Here is a 22168-nt window from a genome sequence, read left to right on the forward strand (position 1 = left end):
ATATATATATATATATATATATATATATATATATGTATACATATATATGTGTATATATATATATATATATGTATACATATATATATATATGTATACATATATATATATATATACACATATATATGTATACATATATATATATATATATATATATATATGTATACATATATATATATGTATATATATGTATATAAATAAAATAAATGACTTTCAGTGAATTCTAGCTATATATATGTATGTATTTTATTATTATATATATACATATAAATAAATTAAATACTTGAATTTCAGTGTTTATTTATTTACACATATACACACATAACACTTCTCTCTACTCATTGTTGTATTTGAAAGTGCAATGCTGTTGCAGCCAGTAGCACAGCCTTTGAAGGAGCGTAGGTATGGGCAGTGTAATATTCTGGGTTGGAGTCAAAAACCAGGCGAGGTGACGAAGTTACGTCTCTTTACTTCATACTTCAAAACCGACTCCCACACTTGCCGTCAGGGTGCGCAATACAACGTAAACCGTTGGCCGACCAAAAAGTAACCACAGAACACTATACGGTTTAGTGTTCTGTGGTTACTTTTTGGTTGGCCAAGTGGACGTGATGACAGCCTGTCTTCACTCAAGTCCGGCTGGAAATCGGGAGAAATTCGGGAGAATGGTTGTCCCGGGAGATTTTCGGGAGAGGCACTGAAATTCGGGAGTCCCCTGGAAAATTCGGGAGTGTTGGCAAGTATGCTGCAGCAATGAGCACATTTGTCCAAAATATGATGCCATAGCACAAACAAGAACACATATTTTCAGTGTTTTTGCTTAGTTCAAAAAATGTAAACAATTGCACTACGGCGATCAGCAAATAAAAACCTATTAATTAACCGCACAGTTTTATAAGCCGCGGGGTGCAAAGCATAGGGAAAAAGTGTATGTATACTCTGCTCAAACATTTGTATTCATTTCCAACACCCCTATCTACAAAATAGTATCATTTGCGCTGGTATCGTATCACATCAGTATCGGCCAACAGTCAAGGCTGCAATATTGGTATCGGAAGTGGGGTAAACTACCGTAGTATGGGGAACCCCTATAATTATAATTAAGGTTTTAATTATGGGGAACCCCTATAATTAAGGCCTAATGCAGTTTTTGGGACACATTATGGTAGCCATGAGTTTGTAGTAGCAACGGGTCAGAGGCGTGGACACAAGTCAGCGACTGCACCCTCCATCGCTCCTTTGACATTTGCTTTGTTTGTGTAACGACGCCGCATTAAAGGCGCTTCTATGCAACAATCGCTTTAAATGTCGGAGCTGGTGGGTTATTTTTAGGCCACACACACACAATACAGAAACACACACCAGTGCCACCTGCTTACTCGCCATTTGCGGCCCGCAGCTCATTTAAAAAATACTATTTAAAAAAGAAAAGTGGAATAAAATAACAAACAGGTTAAATATAATGATAAATAGTTGCATTGTTTATTTATAATAATAATAATATTTAAAAATGTCATTTCTAAAAAAAGAATGAATTAAAATCAATGTTATGAATTATTGACCTATTTATAGCTGAAATTACTTTACATAAAAAATTACAATTTGAAATATGTTTTGGGGAAAATATTGCACATTTTGTGTGTTTACCATATAAAAAAAACTACGTTTTAGTTTTTTGACAAAAAGGGCATAAAACAAAGAAACATCAAAAAACAATAAAAAACATGTAAATGACGAATAGATAGATCTAAAGTAGCGATGTAAACTTTAAAAGGAAAAAAAAAAATGTTTTACTGATTTTTAACGCTTTTATTAGTGGGGCCTTTTTGGATCCTCAATCATTTTTGTGGGATTTTTTTTAAACTGTCATTGATTTTGATGTTAGAAGTTATTGACCTATTTAAGTCTCCAATTATTGCTACAATGTAAGTAATGCGCTAGCTTGAGCGTTACCGAATTTACATGGCGATTTCAACTCCTCCGAATGTGTTGATGAACACTACTACTAAGACGCACGTTACACTCAATAAGTACAATACTTATAGTGTTAACACTTTTTAGGGCGCAACAGAACAAAGACCAAAGTGGCTGTCCTCAACACATCGTAAACTCTACACAGCTGCCACCTAACTTCATGTCATACTTGCAAACGAGATAAGATATAACAACTTAATTAGCTCATTTTAAAATGTTGTCATTTATTACCCCAAACAATAGTTATTAAAGGCCTACTGAAATTAAATGTTTTTATTTAAATGGGGATAGCAGATCCATTCTGTGTCATACTTGATCATTTCGCTATATTGCCATATTTTTGCTGAAAGGATTTAGTAGAGAACATCGACGATAAAGTTTGCAACTTTTGGTCTCTGATAAAAAAAAGCCTTGCCTATACCGGAAGTGGCGTGATGTCACAGGTTGAAAGGCTCCTCACATTTCCCCATTGTTTACACCAGCAGCCGGAGCGATTCGGACAGAGAAAGCGACGATTACCCCATTAATTTGAGCGAGGATGAAAGATTTGTGGATGAGGAACGTGAGAGTGAAGGACTAGAGTGTAGTGCAGGACGTATCTTTTTTCGCTCTGACCGTAACTTAGGTAAAAGGGCTCATTGGATTCCACACTTTCTCCTTTTTCTATTGTGGATCACGGATTTGTATTTTAAACCACCTCGGATACTATATCCTCTTGAAAATGAGAGTCGAGAACGCGAAATGGACATTCACAGTGACTTTTATCTCCACGACAATACATCGGCGAAGCACTTTAGCTACGGAGCTAACGTGATAGCATCGGGCTTAACTGCAGATAGAAACAAAATAAATAAACCCCTGACTGGAAGGATAGACAGAAAATCAACAATACTATTAAACCATGGACATGTAAATACATGGTTAATACTTTCCAGCCTGGCGAAACTTAACAATACTGTTGCTAACGACGCCATTGAAGCTAACTTAGCTACGGGACCTCACAGAGTTATGCTAAAAACATTAGCTATCCACCTACGCCAGCCAGCCCTCATCTGCTCATCAACACCCGTGCTCACCTGCGTTCCAGCGATCGACGGAGCGACGAAGGACTTCACCCAATCATCGATGCGGTCGGCGGCTAGCGTCGGATAGCGCATCTGCTATCCAAGTCAAAGTCCTCCTGGTGGTGTTGCTGCAGCCAGCCGCTAATACACCGATCCCACCTACAGCTTTCTTCTTTGCAGTCTTCATTGTTCATTAAACAAATTGCAAAAGATTCACCAACACAGATGTCCAGAATACTGTGGAATTTTGCGATGAAAACAGAGCTTTTTGTATTGGATACAATGTGTCCGAATACTTCCGTTTCAACGATTGACGTCACGCGCATACGTCATCATACATAGACGTTTTCAACCCGGAAGTTTCGCGGGAAATTTAAAATTGCACTTTATAAGTTAACCCGGCCGTATTGGCATGTGTTGCAATGTTAAGATTTCATCATTGATATGTAAACTATCAGACTGCGTGGTCGGTAGTAGTGGGTTTCAGTAGGCCTTTAAAACACTTAAGTACCCAAAATTGGTACCCGAATCGAGTCCCAATGTGACCATAAAAAAGTGACGGAAGAAATATTATTTTACTTTTTCTGTTTTGTTTTTTTACTCGCCATTACATTCGCCGTACATTTTCCAGCTGCTAGTGGAGGTGTGGCTACACTTTCACTTGAAAACAACAAACCTCGTCTTTTTTTTTGTTGTTGTCCTTTTGAACACAAATCATTTTGGACAATTTGTGTGTCTGCAGGCTGATTGGATCGTGCCGAGCTGCTGCAGGAGCTGGCCTGAGTCACGCACACACCAAAGGTAACGTGGCTTTCTTCTTAAAGCGTTGGGTTTTTTTTTTTTTTTGCCTCGCCGGCCAGCCCTTTCCCCTCGGGGTAGAGAGCGCAGCGCGCAGGAACCACGTGCACGTTTATGTAGGACGGATGCGCCGCGCAGAGCAGCCACGAGTGACATCTGACTGCAAGAAGGAGTCAGTTGAGACATCAGCTGATGAAAGTGTGACCCAGGACTCGTATTAATATCATGGAAGTGCGTTAATAGTGCGTCAATCCTTATGTAAAACAAGAACACACACACTTGGCTTTTTTAAGCATTCAAACTGGTAAATAAATAGCTATTAATTGAGTCAACAGGTGGAGGGTCCCCTCATTATAATCTCTAAAAACATCCAAAAAGCACTAACAATACTCCATTTACATGTCGTGACTTGGAAATTAACCAAATGTGAGTGATATTGTTTTTACAAGCGCTAACGCAGACAGACTATTTTAGCTGCCCGTTGATAGCAGTGAGCTCACACTATTGTTGACACACTAACTTCTGCTTGGTCTCAAACTTCCATCCATTTCCTACCACTTGTCCCTTTCGGGGTGGCGGGGGGTGCTGGAGCCTCTCTCAGCTGCATTCGGACGGAAGGCGGGGTACACCCTGGACAAGTCGCCAACTCATCGCAGGGCCAACACAGATACACTGCAAAAAGTCAGTGTTCAAAAACAAGAAAAAATTAAAATTAAAATTAGGCATATTATATTTGAACTAAGCAAAATTATCTGCCAATAGAACAAGCAAATTAGGCTTGTCAAGACTTTCCAAAATTAGCTAACCTCAATGAACCCAAAAATACCTTAAAATAAGAATATTCTCACTAATAACAAGTGCACTTTTTCTTGGTAGAAAAAAAAAATTAGACCTTTTTGCTCAATATGTTGAAAAATATTCTTAAGTTAAGTAAATGCTAGTGCCATTATCTTGACATAATGATATGCGCTCGGCATTACATTTCTTGAAACCAGCAAACTTACATTAAAAACTAGTTTATTTTTCTTAATGGAAAGGCAACAAGGCAACCACTTGTTACTCTCGGGGTCTACCAGCCGCTCAGGCAAATCATATGGTCTAAAGATGCATTTTTCCATCGACAACATGACATCATTGCGCCAAGTGCGTGCTCTTTCAGTCAATTAGTACGCATATATATCTTCTTCCCCTGTATATTTTTCCCCCCCCTCATGCGACTGTTTAAATTGTTGTCTTTTTTATTCTTCTTTTACACTTTATATTTATAGACACCGTGGTTGTGAGAGGAACGTAATTTCGTCCACCTGTATGTCCTGTACAAACAGTTGTTTGACAATAAAGCTGACTTTGACTTTGACTTTGATATATACAGCCCGGCCCCCGGCCAAATTTTTTTTTTATTGTAATTTTGAAGAATTTATCTAAATGTGCGTGAACTATTTTTGTTCAAAATAGTTTGAAATGTCACATGTTAAATGCTGTGCTATATGAGTATGTATTTTCTATTGTTTCATTAAAAATAAAACAGCAAAGTCCATTTGGCTGTCAGCTGTTTTAATTATGAGACACAATTGTGTCAAAATCATGATTTTTTTTTTCATGCTTGAAGTAAGAAATTATTACTTTGAAAAAGCTGTTTTATACTTGTGAGTGTTGATGACACAGCTTTGCAACAGTAGATATTCTAGTTTCAAGCATGTTTTACTCAATATAGGTCATCAAATCTCAGCGACAAGCTGTAATATCTTACTGAGATCATTTAGGACCAAAACCCTTAAAACAAGTAAAACACATAAAATCTGCTTAGTGAGAAGAATTATCTTATCAGACAGAAAATAAGCAAATATCACCCTTATTTGAGATATTTAATCTTACTTAGATTTTAGTTTTTGCAGTGTAGACAGACAACATTCACACTCACATTCACACCCTAGGGCAGACCTGGGCAAATTAAGGCCCGGGGGCCACATGTTGAGCTTTTCAATCTGGCCCGCCGTACATTCCCAAATAATTGTTTTAGATGTTAAGATGGAAAGTGTAACTGCCATTATGATGTGCAGTCATGTTTTCTAATGACCGTAAGTCTTCAACTATACTAAGTCTTTCAATGCTTGGAATCTGCATCATATACTAGTTACTATGGTCATCTAATTAGTTACTATGGTCATGTAATTACTTACTATGGTCACTATGAGGTATCTCAGATTGTAGGTGGGGTTTTTTCACTATGTTTGTTGCATTTTGGTTGCGTTTTGGTTGATTGTAAAATATGTTGTCAATATTCAGTGTTTTATCACTCATAGTTAATATTGTAAATCCCACATTCTTTAATTTTCATGTACATTCTGGGTGTCTCATTCAGTTAAAAAAAATTCTAATTCCATTCCGTTTTTTAAGGCGATCTGTCACAATGTTTTTAGCTTTCAATCATTATTGTGAGGTTTTGTATTAGTGTTCCTAAAAATAGATGTACTGGCCCCCAGACACACTTTTTTATCTAAATCTGGCCTCCCGAGTAAAATAATTGCGCAGGCCTGCCCTAGGGCCAATTTAGTGTTGCCAATCAACCTATCCCCAGGTGCATGTCTTTGGAAGTGGGAGGAAGACGGAGGGAACCCACGCAGTCACGGGGGAATATGCAAACTCCACACAGAAAGATCCCGAGCACAGGACCAAACCCAGGACCTTCGTATTGTGAGGCACATGCACTAACCCCCTCAAACTTGCTAAAAGTAAATTCTACGTTATAATTCATGCATCTCTCACCTGCTAGTAGACAAATGTGGCCATGAAACAACCGGCTGGTCCACTTTCACAACCCCCGAGATGGCAAACAAGATGCTTGTTGAGGCACCTTACTTTTAACCCTTTGTGATAAATGTGATTGATTCTTCATCTAAACGGGATTATGCAAGCGTCCTGTCGGTCGGGATCCCAGCGAGAGTAGAAATATTACAGTAATTGTTATGGTTAGTTTGTATGTTTAGCACATAGCAATGCTGCTAATGCTATAGTGTCACAATCAAGCTACATCCGTTTAGCACTCGGCTTGTAAAAACGTATTCATCCTCTTTGTGTTCAGGTTCAGAAATATAAGATACTGGATCATAATTGTTCCCAAAGTAATCGTCGTCGTCTCTCACAAAGTCTGCTTGATTAGCATTGTTGTTGATGGTGAAGGGATCTGTGGTTCCTCCTCTACGTCACGCATCACGTGACTGGCTTCCTCATTATCTCTCAAAATGGCTCGGGAATATCAGAGAGATTGATACTATTTTGATCATATTAATTTATTCACAAACAACAGTTGAGACATCAGCTGATGAAAGCAAGACCCAGGACTCGTATTAATATCATAGAAGTGCGTCATACGACTGCAGCGTGCTTGGCTGACTCACCAGCCAACAGCCAAAGAGCCTTAAGCACACCCGTGTCAAACTCAAGGCCCGGGGGCCAAATCTGTTGTGTTACGGTGCGGATGTTCTCCCAAAATGTGTTTGTCATTCTTGTTTGGTGTGGGTTCACAGTGTGGCGCATATTTGTAACAGTGTTAAAGCTGTTTATACGGCTACCCTCAGTGTGACCTGTATGGCTGTTGACCAAGTATGCCTTGCATTCACTTGTGTGTGTGAAAAGCCGTCGATATTATGTGACTGGGCCGGCACGCAAAGGCAGTGCCTTTAAGGTTAATTGGGACTCTGTCCGTGTACACAGCGGCGTTTTAAAAAGTCATAAATATTACTTTTTGAAACCGATACCGATAATTTCCGATATTACGTTTTAAAGCATTTATCGGCCGATAATATCGGACATCTCTACTTAAAAGTAATTTCCCAAACACTGCTTGTGAGTGAATGCCAACGTTCACTTTATCTCCTGGGCAACATGAAGGCACAGCACTTCCAGCCGGTGCAGAGCCCCACGTGACGCTACCAGCCAATCAGATAGATAAAATAGCACATTTTACTTTGAAATACATTTGAGATTGTATTCAGGGATGCTGTTCACACTTCGATACACTTTTCTCAAAATATATATTAAAAAAAAGTAAATGGTCAGGCAAACCAGGTGCTGTTTATTCAGCTTTAACCAGTTTGCTGTCTAAAGAAGTAAAAAGAAACTAGTTAAAAATCTAACTAAATCAACATAATTATAGCTATTGATAGTTCTTTTTTTTTACTTCAGGAGGTTGCCTACAGCAACAGCTGTTAATGCCAATGTGACTACAAACAGTACATATCTGTGCCTACTTAAACAGGGCAATTAATTAGAGTATTACCGCTAATTATTCTTATGTCATATTTCATTCCAGTCATCCTGCAGAAGTGAGTTTGTGGACGAACTGTAAATGCATCCAGTGGGTGCGCGTACACTTGAAAGTACATGGCGTGTATATAAATATATGTACGCAGAGTGCTTGTTTGAGGTTAGAAGGGTGTGTCCTGCCTGCAGTAGAGGAGCTGGATTCAAAGGAAGGCCACCGTGTGAGAGGTGCAGTGTTGCATCGTCAGGGAAAGTGTGTTGTGTTGCCGGATGAAACCCGGGCTGCTGCTCTGCCAGAGAATAAGAGAACGGAGCAGGAAGGATTGACAACTGAGATTCTATTTAGGGCTGCTACAAACGATTACTTCTTGAATTGTTTAATCTGTCCCAAAGATTAATTGATTAAAGTGCAGGCTTGGGAAATTCCCGTGATTTTTAAACACTCATTTTCGCGTCAAAATATCACTTCCAGGTTTTTTGATTAAATATTCAAATCTAAACAAAAATTGCTGACATTCGCCGCACTCGCCCTTCCTCTTGCCTAAACGCCGCACGGAGTTGCAGGACGGGGAGACGATCAGAAGCACTGAAACAACTAGCTAGTTAGCATCGTCTAGCTAGCATACTTGTTGTTTACAATCCGAACACTGTTAGGTACAAAGAGTTGTAGAGCAGTGGTGTCCAAAGTGTGGCCCGGGGGCCATTTGCTGCTCATTTTTAATGGCCCGCGACACATTTCAGAAATGCTATTTAAAAAAAAGTGGAATAAAAGAATGAACAGGTTAAATGTAATGATAAATAGTTGCAATGTTGAGTTTAATAGTAATATTAATATTTTTTATTCAAAAATGTCATTGCTCAAAAAATAATAATGAATTAAAATTGATGTTATGACTTATTGACCTATTCAAGGCTGCAATTACTTAACATCACATATTACACTTTGAATTTTGTTTTGGGGTAAATATTGCACATTTTGTGTGTTTACCATATTAAAAACAAAGTTTTATTTGACAAAAAAGGCATAAAACAAACAAGCATAAAAAAACAATAAAAACATGTAATCGACAAATAGATCTGAAGTTGATCTAGAGATTTAAGCTTTGAAAGTAAAAAAATTTAAATAAAATTATTACTCATTTTTAACACTTTTATGAGTGGGGCCCTTTTGGATCCTCAAATAATTTTTGTGGGATTGTTTTAAAGGCCTACTGAAACCTACTACTACCGACCACGCAGTCTGATAGTTTATATATCAATGATGAAATCTTAACATTGCAACACATGCCAATACGGCCGGGTTAACTTATAAAGTGACTTTTAAAACTTCCCGGGAAATATCCGGCTGAAACGTCGCGGTATGATGACGTATGCGCGTGACGAAGTCAGAGTAACGGAAGTTATGGTACCCGTAGAATCCTATACAAAAAGCTCTGTTTTCATTTCATAATTCCACAGTATTTTGGACATCTTTTGCAATTTGTTTAATGAACAATGAAGGCTGCAAAGAAGACAGTTGTAGGTGGGATCGGTGTATTAGCAGCGGACTACAGCAACACAACCAGGAGGACTTTGTTGGAGCGCTAGCCGCGCTAGCCGCCGACCTCACCTTGACTTCCTACGTCTCCGGGCCGCCAAACGCATCGGGTGAAGTCCTTCGTCCTTCTGCCGATCGCTGGAACGCAGGTGAGCACGGGTGTTGATGAGTAGATGAGGGCTGGCTGGCGTAGGTGGAGAGCTAATGTTTTTAGCATAGCTCTGTGAGGTCCCGTTGCTAAGTTGCTAAGTTAGCTTCAATGGCGTCGTTAGCACAGCATTGTTAACCTTCGCCAGCCTGGAAAGCATTAACCGTGTATTTACATGTCCACGGTTTAATAGTATTGTTGATTTTCTATCTATCCTTCCTTCTATCCTTTATTTTTTTGTTTCTATATGCAGTTAAAGCACGATGCTATCACGTTAGCTCGTAGCTAAAGAATTTCGCCGATGTATTGTCGTGGAGATAAAAGGCACTGAATGTCCATTTTGCGTTCTCGACTCTCATTTTCAAGAGGATATAGTATCCGAGGTGGTTTAAAATACAAATCCGTGATCCACAATAAAAAAAGGAGAGTGTGGAATCCAATGAGCCAGCTTGTACCTAAGTTACGGTCAGAGCGAAAAAAGATACGTCCATCACTGTCTCTCAAGTCCTTCACTGTAACGTTCCTCATCTATGAATCTTTCATCCTCGCTCAAATTAATGGGGTAATCATCACTTTCTCGGTCCGAATCTCTCTCGCTCCATTGTAAACAACGGGGAATTGTGAGGAATACTAGCTCCTGTGACGTCACGCTACTTCCGGTACAGGCAAGGCTTTTTTTTATCAGCGAGCAAAAGTTGCGAACTTTATCGTCGATTTTCTCTATTAAATACTTTCAGCAAAAATATGGCAATATCACGAAATGATCAAGTATGACACATAGAATGGATCTGCTATTCCCGTTTAAATAAAAAAAAATCATTTCAGTAGGCCTTTAAACTGTCATTGCTTAAAAAAATAATACATCAAAATCAATGTTATAAATTATTGACCTATTTAAGTCTCCAATTATTTCACAAAGAAAATTTGAATTTAAATTTTTTGAGGCATAAAATATTGAATATTTTGTGTTTTTGCCATTAAAAAAACAGTTATTTTATAACATGAAAATGAAATAAATTACTTTGTATCGACAAACCTGAAGTTGATCTAGAGATTTAAGTGTTGAAAAAAAAAAAGTATATTATATGACTTGTTTTTACCGTTTTTATGACTGACTCTCCGGAAGCCCTAATTTTTCCCCAATTTTCCTCTTTTTTCCCCCAATTTTCCTCTTATTATTCCCCCAATTTTCCTTTTTTTTTCCCCTCAATTTACTTTTTTTCCCTTCAATTTACCTATTTCTCCCCAATGTTCCTCTTTTTTCCCCAATTTTCCTATTTTTTCCCCCAATTTTCCTCAAATTTCCTCTTTGTTCCCTAAATTTCCTCTTTTCCCCCCTCAATTTTTCTTTTTTTCCCCTCAATTTTCCTCTTTTTTCTACCAATTTCCCTCTTTTTTCCTACATTTTTTTTTCCACCCTCAATTTTCATCTCTTTCCCCCTCAATTTTTGTGTTTTTCTACCAATTTTCCTCTTTTTTCCTAAATGTTTCTCTTTTTCCCCTAAATGTTCCTCTTTTTCTACCAATTTTCCTCTTTTTCCTACATTTTTCTTTCCCCCCTCAATTTTCCTCTTTTTTCCCCTCAATTTTCCTCTTTTTCTACCAATTTTTATCTTTTTTCCTCAATTTTTTTCTCTTTTTCCCCTAAATTTTCCTATATTTTCCCCTCAATTTTCCTTATTTTTCCCAATTTTCCTCTTTTTTTCCCCCAATTTTTCTCTTTTTTTCCCCAATTTTCCTCTTTTTCCCCCAATTTTCCTCTTTTTTCCCCAAATTTCCTCTTTTTCCCCCTCAATGTTCTTATTTTTTCCCTTCAATTTTCCTCTTTTTCTCCCAATTTTCCTCTTTTTCCCCTCATTTTTCCTCTTTCTCCCAATTTGCCCCTTTTTCTCCCAATGTTCCTCTTTCCCCTCAATTTTCCTATTTTTCCTCTTAATTTTCCCCTCAATTTTCCTATTTTTTCCCCTCAAATTTCCAAATGTTTTCCCCCTCAATTTAACTTTGTTTCCCTCAATTTTCCTTTTCCTTTTTTTTTATTTTTCCCCAAAGAGTCCTCACAAACCTTGACGAATAGATTTACTTAATTTAATAAAAAAGTAATTACAAAAAAAATAATCACATTTTTAAATGATTTTTTGGTACACATTTTACGAGTGAAAATCCCCCCAAAAATACATCAACAAAGTTCTTGTCCTAGACTACTGGACTCAGTCCTCTTCCACTGTCCTGAGAATTGCCCTTGATGCCTTTTGAAGTAGTGGTGTGTGAAGTCATGTTTCAGTTACAAAGCACTGATTGTTTTTTCCAGAACTATAAAACTGGACTTTGACCTTTTCCTCCCCTCAAGTGGCTCCTTTTCTAAAGAGTTGCACATTTCATATTTCTTTCTACACAAATTATTATTTTTTTAATGGATTCCTATATTTGTAGACCAAATGTGATGACGGCCATTATGAAACACCAACACAGTATCAGTGGAGTGTCAGTACAGTTAGTGCATGTTCCAAACACTCACACGGCCTCCTTTACCCATCACTATGATGTCGTCTTAGTTGCCCTGATTATATTTCCATTTAACTTCTGTTTATGCTAAAAAAAATTACTGGCGACAAATCTAATCCGGTGCTCTTTTGGCACCAACCAAATCCCGCGTTTCTTGTCTTGTTACCATACCAGGGTTGCGCTTGAGGCACTTGGCTATCACTCTAGCAGCACAAAGAGCGGCCCCAACCAAACCGCCTCTCGGCAATGTTGCATTTTTCAGTGCCAACACAGTAATTGACTAAAAAAATGCTCCAATGTAAGTAATGCGCTAGCTTGATACTAATATACATTGACTGATTAGCATTAGCAAATTTACATGGCGGCACGTTACAATCAATAAGTACAATACTTAGGGTTAACACTTTTTAGGGCACAACAAAGCAAAGACCCTCCACGGTTCGCCCTACACCTTAGATATGAGATATGGTACATGACCTGTGCCAACTGTTAGCAGGCTAAAGTTAGTACACTAACATTAACATACTAGCTTATTTTTTAAATTTTGCAACCGTTTACCCCAAATAGCATATAAATTGTTACTTGACATATGCTAACTGAATTTTACACTTTTTTTTGCTGATTATATCGCCATACACCTTAGATATGAGATATGGTACATGACCTATGCTAACTGTTAGCAGGCTAAAGTTAGTACACTAACATTAGCATACTATCTTCAATCAATCAATCAATCAATATTTATTTATATAGCCCTAAATCACAAGTGTCTCAAAGGGCTGTACAAGCCACAACGACATCCTCGGTACAGAGCCCACATACGGGCAAGGAAAACTCACCCCAGTGGGACGTCAATGTGAATGACTATGAGAAACCTTGGAGAGGACCGCATATGTGGGTAACCCCCCCCCCCCTCTAGGGGAGACTGAAAGCAATGGATGTCGAGTGGGTCTGACATAATATTGTGAAAGTCCAACACATCAGCGAAAGTCCAGTCCATGGTGGGGCCAGCAGGAACCATCCCGAGTGGAGACGGGTCAGCAGCGTAGAGATGTCCCCATCCGATGAACAGGCTAGCGGTCCACCCCGGAGCAGAGTAGAAAAGAAAAGAAAAGAAACGGCAGATCAACTGGTATAAAAAGGGAGTCTATTTAAAGGCTAGAGTATACAAATGAGTTTTAAGATGAGACTTAAATGCTTCTACTGAGGTAGCATCTCTAACTTTTACCGGGAGGGCATTCCATAATATTGGAGCCCGAATAGAAAACGCTCTATAGCCCGCAGACTTTTTTTGGGCTCTGGGAATCACTAATAAGCCGGAGTTCTTTGAACACAGATTTCTTGCCGGGACATATGGTACAAGACAATCGGCAAGATAGGCAGGAGCTTGACCGTGTAGTATTTTATACGTAAGTAGTAAAACCTTAAAGTCGCATCTTAGGTGCACAGGAAGCCAGTGCAAGTGAGCCAGTATAGGCGTAATATGATCAAACTTTCTTGTTTTTGTCAAAAGTCTAGCAGCCGCATTTTGTACCAACTGTAATCTTTTAATGCTAGACATAGGGAGGCCCGAAAATAAAACGTTACAGTAATCGAGACGAGATGTAACGAACGCATGAATAATGATCTCAGCGTCGCTAGTGGACAAAATGGAACGAATTTTAGCGATATTACGGAGATGAAAGAAGGCCGTTTTAGTAACACTCTTAATGTGTGACTCAAACGAGAGAGTTGGGTCGAATATAATACCCAGATTCTTTACAGAGTCGCCTTGTTTAATTGTTTGGTTGTCAAATGTTAATGTGGTATTATTAAATAGATGTCGGTGTTGAGCAGGACCGATAATCAGCATTTCCGTTTTCTTAGCGTTGAGTTGCAAAAAGTTAGCGGACATCCATTGTTTAATTTCATTAAGACACGCCTCCAGCTGACTACAATCCGGCGTGTTGGTCAACTTTAGGGGCATGTAGAGTTGGGTGTCATCCGCATAACAGTGAAAGCTAACACCGTATTTGCGTATGATGTCACCTAGCGGCAGCATGTAAATACTAAAGAGTGCAGGGCCAAGAACCGAACCCTGGGGAACTCCGCACGTTACCTTAACATAGTCCGAGGTCACATTGTTATGGGAGACACACTGCATCCTGTCAGTAAGATAAGAGTTAAACCAAGACAAGGCTAAGTCTGTCATCCCAATACGCGTTTTGATACGCTCTAATAAAATATTATGATCAACAGTGTCGAAAGTGGCGCTAAGATCAAGAAGCAGCAACATAGATGACGCATCAGAATCCATCGTTAGCAATAGATCATTAGTCATTTTTGCGAGGGCTGTCTCCGTAGAATGATTTGCCCTGAAACCGGATTGAAAAGGTTCACAGAGATTGTTAGACGCTAAGTGTTCATTTAGCTGCTGTGCGACAATTTTTTCGAGAATTTTCGAGATAAACGGAAGGTGGGACACCGGCCGGTAGTTTACCATGAGGTCAGGATCGAGGTTAGGTCTTTTGAGTAGAGGATAAATAACCGCTTTTTTGAATGCTAGGGGAACAGTACCAGAGGAAAGTGATAAGTTTATAATATTTAACACTGATGGACCTAATAATACAAAAAGCTCCTTGATAAGTTTCCCAGGAATTGGGTCAAGTAAACATGTTGTTTGTTTTGTCCCATTTACACATTTTAACAATTCCTCCAATGTTATTTCATCAAAGAGAGAGAAACTATTTTGGAGGGCAGTGTCCGTCGTATATACAGTCGTATTCGTGTTAATAGAACCCAGTTGTAGCTGAGATGCATTGTCTTTAATCTCTTTTCTAATGACTTCAATTTTCTTATTAAAGAAATTCATGAAGTCATCTGCTGAGTGGGTGGAGCTACTGGGAGGAGTCCCTTGTTGGGTTAGCGATGCTACTGTACTAAACAAAAATTTAGGATCATTTTTGTTGAGGTGGATGAGATTTGAGTAATATTTAGCTTTAGCTGAGGTAAGCATGCGTTTATAAGTTATTAAACTATCACTCCATGCTTGATGGAAAACCTCAAGTTTAGTCGCACGCCATTTGCGTTCCAGCTTTCTACATAATAATTTCTGGGCTTTAGTTTCTTCTGTAAACCATGGGGTACGCCTTTTAGGGGCCCTTTTTAGCTTTAGCGGTGCTACACTATCAATGGTGTCGCGCAGGGCGTCGTTAAAGCTGTTAGTGAGGTTATCAATAGAGCCCACATAATTTGGGAATGGTGCCATTACCGAAGGCAGTAGGTCAGTAAGAGTCGTCGTTGTGGCAGCATTAATGTTGCGGCTGCTATAGTAGTTTTTATTATTATTATTAGTTTGTTGACAATGAGTCAGAACTTCGAATTTTATAAGGTAATGATCGGACATTACTTTAGTGTATGGGAGTATCGTAACTTTAGAGGTGGTGACACCCCTGACAAGCACTAGATCTATCGTATTACCGTTGCGATGCGTGGGTTCATTTATTATTTGTGTAAGACCACAGCTATCAATTATAGTCTGGAGCGCCACACATGGAGGGTCCGATGGGGTATTCATATGGATGTTAAAGTCTCCCATTATGATTATATTGTCGGCGTGCGTCACTAGATCAGCAACGAACTCTGAAAATTCATTGATAAAGTCCGAATAGGGCCCTGGGGGGCAGTAGATGACAGCCAGGTGCAGAGGCAGCGGTGTGACAAACTTCACATTAAGCACCTCAAACGAGTTATATTTATTATTTAGGTCCGAGGTAAGGCTGAAGTTTTTGTTGTATATTAGTGCAACACTCCCACTACTTTTAATGGGACGGGCAATATGCGTTCCCGTATAGCCAGGAGGAGACGCCTCACCCAGCGCAAAAAATTCGTCTGGTTTGAGCCAGGTCTCGGCTAGACCAACGACATCAAGATTGTTGTCTCTGATGACTTCATTAACTAATAACGTTTTGGAAGACAATGACCTTATGTTTAAAAAGCCCATATTATAGGTAGTGGGCTGTTTTGAGGAGTTTTTGTTGAAAGTATCCGTAGTAGCAATATTAATAATGTTACGTTTATTATGCGTAGTGCACTTTAAATAATTTCGACCATATCTAGGAATTGATATGACAGGAATTTTTAGATTGTTTGCCACCTCAGTAAAATGCATGTCCACCTCTGACGCAGAAAAAACATTATGTGAGTTGTATATTATTCTAAGAGAATTGCTATGTGTGCAGGGATTATCCAGCCTGGCGCTGGCTAGTTCTATCTTAACAGACTCCTTATTAGCGCTTCTTTGTGGATTAGCATTTAGCTTTTTCGTTAGCCCCGCTAACAACAACGCATTTAGCTTTGTTGTTAGCCCCGCCCGACACCCCCGCTTCTGCTTCCGAGCGCATCGCTTACGTCTCTTTCGTTGACGGTCTCGGCTGGCCGGCCGCTGCTTCAAAGGCCACTGCTGGATGTAGCTCGCGAAGAATTCCCAAGCTAGCGAGTAGGTCCACCGTACACGCATCTTTCAGCGCAAAATGGCCCGATCTCTCCACATCCAGAATCGTAAGTCGGTCGTAAGTGATCACGGAGTGAACACGCTGTGAGCCAGCCTTGAAATTGACTGAATTGAGGGGTATTTTGGCCAAATCGGTCTACACTTCCAGGAGCGCTCGCAAGAAGCCGCTGCCTTGAAGCGCCGCCATCTTGGAAAAAGTCTTATTCTTTTAATTTTGCAACCGTTTACCCCAAATAGCTTATAAATTGGTACTTGACATATGCTAACTGAATTTTACACTTTTTTTTGCTAATTATGTCGCCATACACCTTAGCTTAGATATTAGATAGATAGATAGTACTAGATATGGTACATGACCTATGCTAACTGTTAGCAGGCTAAAGTTAGTATGTTAACATTAACATGCTAGCTTATTTTTTTAATTTTGCAACCGTTTATCCCAAATAGCATATAAATTGTTACTTGACATATGCTAACTGAATTTTACACTTTGTCGCCATACACTTTAGATATTAGATATGATACATGACCTATGCTAACTGTTAGCAGGCTAAAGTTAGTATGTTAACATTAACATGCTAGCTTATTTTTTAAATTTTGCAACCGTTTACCCCAAATAGCATATATATTGGTACTTGACATATGCTAACTGAATTTTACACTTTTTTTAGATCATTTCGCAGCCGTGCACTTTAAACTTGTATAACTTGGACGTGTTTCTCGCGATTCCGCTCTCTCCGCTTGGAAGCATCAACAAGCAGAACCAGCATCGGGACCACGAGGACCACTTGCACATACGCCTTGAGCGGAAACCTTTTTTAAAGCCACTTCAGCGTTCCTCCACCGCGCTGCGTTCCCACAGAGCTATGAGGCCGCCTCGTATTTTTAGGCGGGACTTGTGGAGCGAGGCCATAATTGACATCCAGAGCAAAATGAAAGGAATCCGTAAACATCAGAATGTGGTCTTCAATAAAAGCATGTTTCAATGTTGGACGCTCCTCAAGTGACGTCACTTTAATAACAGCGCTACCTAGTATCAAAATGTGTTTTAATACTTTTTGATACTTTTCTAAATAAAGAGGACCACAAAAAAATGTCATTAATGTCTTTATTTTAACAAAAACTCTTATGGTACATTAAACATATGTTTCTTATTGCAATTTAGTCCTTAAATAAAATAGTGAACTTACAAGACAACTTGTCTTTTAGTAGTAAGTAAAGAAACAAAGGCTCCTAATTAGTCTGCTGACGTATGCAGTAACATATTGTGTCATTTATCATTCTATTATTTTGTCAACATTATAAGGGACAAACTGTAACCCCCCCCCCACCCCCGCCCCCCCACCGTTTACTCCAAATGGCATTTAACTTGTTACTTGACATATGCTAACTCAATTTTTACACTTTTTTTAAGCTCATTTCGCAGCTGTACACTTTAAACTGATATAACTTGATACATGGCCTATGCTAACTGTTAGCACGCTAATGTTAACATGATGATATTCTAACATTAACATGCTAACTAATTTAGCAAATTTTGCAACCGTTTACCCCAAAGGGCATTTAACTTGTTACTTGACATATGCTAACTACATTTTTACACTTTTTTTAAGCTAATTTCGCAGCTGTACACTTCAAACTCCAAAAACTTGGTACATGGCCTATGCTAACTGTTAGCATGCTAATTTTAACATGATGATATGCTAACATTAACATGCCAACTCATTTTGCTAATTTTGCAACCGTTTACCCATAAGGGCATTTAACTTGCTACTTGACATATGTTAACTGAATTTTACACCTTTTTAAGCTCATTTTGCAGCCGTACACTTTAGACTCATATAACTTGGTATGGCCTATGCTAACTATTAGCTCGCTAATGTTAACATGATGGCATACTGACATTAACATGCTAACTCATTTAGAACATTTTGTAACCATTTACGCATAGGGGCATTTAACTTGTTACTTGACACATGCTAACTAAGTTTTTACACTTTTTTAAAGCTAATTTCGCAACTGTACACTTTAAACTGATATAACTTGGTACATGGCCTATGCTAACTGCTAGCATTCTAATTTCAACATGATGATATGCTAACATTAACATGCTAACTCATTTTGCTAATTTTGCAACCGTTTACTCCAAATGGCATTTAACTGGTTACTTGATATATGCTAACTAAATTTTTACACTTTTTTTAAGCTAATTTCGCAGCTGTACACTTCAAACTCCAAAAACTTGGTACATGGCCTATGCTAACTGTTAGCATGCTAATTTTAACATGATGATATGCTAACATTAACATGCCAACTCATTTTGCTAATTTTGCAACCGTTTACCCATAAGGGCATTTAACTTGCTACTTGACATATGTTAACTGAATTTTACACCTTTTTAAGCTCATTTTGCAGCCGTACACTTTAGACTCATATAACTTGGTATGGCCTATGCTAACTATTAGCTCGCTAATGTTAACATGATGGCATACTGACATTAACATGCTAACTCATTTAGAACATTTTGTAACCATTTACGCATAGGGGCATTTAACTTGTTACTTGACACATGCTAACTAAGTTTTTACACTTTTTTAAAGCTAATTTCGCAACTGTACACTTTAAACTGATATAACTTGGTACATGGCCTATGCTAACTGCTAGCATTCTAATTTCAACATGATGATATGCTAACATTAACATGCTAACTCATTTTGCTAATTTTGCAACCGTTTACTCCAAATGGCATTTAACTGGTTACTTGATATATGCTAACTAAATTTTTACACTTTTTTTAAGCTAATTTCGCAGCTGTACACTTCAAACTCCAAAAACTTGGTACATGGCCTATGCTAACTGTTAGCACACTAATTTTAACATGATGATATGCTAATATTAACATGCTAACTCATTTTGCAAATTTTGCAACCGTTAACCCATAAGGGCATTTAACTTGCTACTTGACATATGTTAACTGAATTTTACACCTTTTAAGCTCATTTTGCAGCCGTACACTTTAGACTCATATAACTTGGTACATGGCCTATGCCAGTGGTTCTCAAATGGGGGTACGCGTACCCCTGGGGGTACTTGAAGGTATGGCAAGGGGTACGTGAGATTTTTTTTAAATATTCTAAAAAAAGCAATTCAAAAATCCTTTATAAATATAAATAAAAACCTTTCTTTTTTTCCAAATAGTTCAAGAAAGTCCACTACAAATGAGCAATATTTGCACTGTTATACAATTTAATAAATCAGAAACTGATGACATAGTGCTGTATTTTACTTCTTTATCTCTTTTTTTCAACCAAAAATGCCTTGCTCTGATTAGGGGGTACTTGAATTTTAAAAAAATTCACAGGGGGTACATCACTGAAAAAAGGTTGAGAACCACTGGCCTATGCTAACTGTTAGCTCGTTAATGTTAACATGATGGCATACTGACATTAACATGCTAACTCATTTTGCAAATTTTGTAACCGTTTACCCATAAGGGCATTTAACTTGGTACTTGACATATGCTAACTACATTTTTACACTTTTTTTAAGCTCATTTCGCAGCTGTACACTTCAAACTCCAAAAACTTGGTACATGGCCTATGCTAACTGTTAGCATGCTAATTTTAACATGATGATATGCTAACATTAACATGCCAACTCATGTTGCTAATTTTGCAACCGTTTACCCATAAGGGCATTTAACTTGCTACTTGACATATGTTAACTGAATTTTACACCTTTTTAAGCTCATTTTGCAGCCGTACACTTTAGACTCATATAACTTGGTATGGCCTATGCTAACTATTAGCTCGCTAATGTTAACATGATGGCATACTGACATTAACATGCTAACTCATTTAGAACATTTTGTAACCATTTACGCATAGGGGCATTTAACTTGTTACTTGACACATGCTAACTAAGTTTTTACACTTTTTTTAAGCTAATTTCGCAACTGTACACTTTAAACTGATATAACTTGGTACATGGCCTATGCTAACTGCTAGCATGCTAATTTCAACATGATGATATGCTAACATTAACATGCTAACTCATTTTGCTAATTTTGCAACCGTTTACTCCAAATGGCATTTAACTGGTTACTTGACATATGCTAACTAAATTTTTACACTTTTTTTAAGCTAATTTCGCAGCTGTACACTTCAAACTCCAAAAACTTGGTACATGGCCTATGCTAACTGTTAGCACACTAATTTTAACATGATGATATGCTAATATTAACATGCTAACTCATTTTGCAAATTTTGCAACCGTTTACCCATAAGGGCATTTAACTTGCTACTTGACATATGTTAACTGAATTTTACACCTTTTAAGCTCATTTTGCAGCCGTACACTTTAGACTCATATAACTTGGTACATGGCCTATGCCAGTGGTTCTCAAATGGGGGTACGCGTACCCCTGGGGGTACTTGAAGGTATGCCAAGGGGTACGTGAGATTTTTTTTAAATATTCTAAAAAAAGCAATTCAAAAATCCTTTATAAATATAAATAAAAACCTATCTTTTTTTCCAAATAGTTCAAGAAAGTCCACTACAAATGAGCAATATTTGCACTGTTATACAATTTAATAAATCAGAAACTGATGACATAGTGCTGTATTTTATCTCTTTTTTTCAACCAAAAATGCCTTGCTCTGATTAGGGGGTACTTGAATTAAAAAAAAATTCACAGGGGGTACATCACTGAAAAAAGGTTGAGAACCACTGGCCTATGCTAACTGTTAGCTCGTTAATGTTAACATGATGGCATACTGACATTAACATGCTAACTCATTTTGCAAATTTTGTAACCGTTTACCCATAAGGGCATTTAACTTGGTACTTGACATATGCTAACTACATTTTTACACTTTTTTTAAGCTCATTTCGCAGCTGTACACTTCAAACTCCAAAAACTTGGTACATGGCCTATGCTAACTGTTAGCACACTAATTTTAACATGATGATATGCTAATATTAACATGCTAACTCATTTTGTTAATTTTGCAACCGTTTACCCATAAGGGCATTTAACTTGGTACTTGACATATGCTAACTAAATTTTTACACTTTTTTTAAGCTCATTTCACAGCTGTACACTTTAGACTGATATAACTTGGTACATGGCCTATGCTAACTGTTAGCATGCTAATTTTAACAAACTCATGTTGCTAATTTTGCAACCGTTTACCCATAAGGACATTTAACTTGGCACTTGACATATGTTAACTGAATTTTACACGTTTTTAAAGCTAATTTTGCTGTGTGTCGTTTGACTTGGTTGCATTGTGCGTGAATCCACCAATTCCTTGTGATTATTGAAAATGTCGTCCGTGTAAAGATGATATTATTGCTCCGTCAGAGAGGTGTTATTTCACAACATTTCCAGC

The 22168-nt window shown here is 38.1% G+C and overlaps 1 protein-coding gene across 3 annotated transcripts in view; it reads left to right on the forward strand.

Annotated features, from left to right (window-relative positions):
• The window catches only part of LOC133658999 (ras-associated and pleckstrin homology domains-containing protein 1-like), a 142660-nt gene that overhangs the window by 63793 nt on the left and 56699 nt on the right, over positions 1 to 22168 (forward strand). For all 3 annotated transcript variants that reach the window (XM_062061587.1, XM_062061585.1, XM_062061588.1), the window contains exon 2: positions 3778 to 3836. The gene's annotated coding sequence lies outside the window, so the exon portion shown is untranslated. The remainder of the gene's footprint in view (positions 1 to 3777; positions 3837 to 22168) is intronic.

Source organism: Entelurus aequoreus, linkage group LG10, assembly GCF_033978785.1.
Source record: "Entelurus aequoreus isolate RoL-2023_Sb linkage group LG10, RoL_Eaeq_v1.1, whole genome shotgun sequence".
NCBI lineage: Eukaryota > Metazoa > Chordata > Actinopteri > Syngnathiformes > Syngnathidae > Entelurus > Entelurus aequoreus.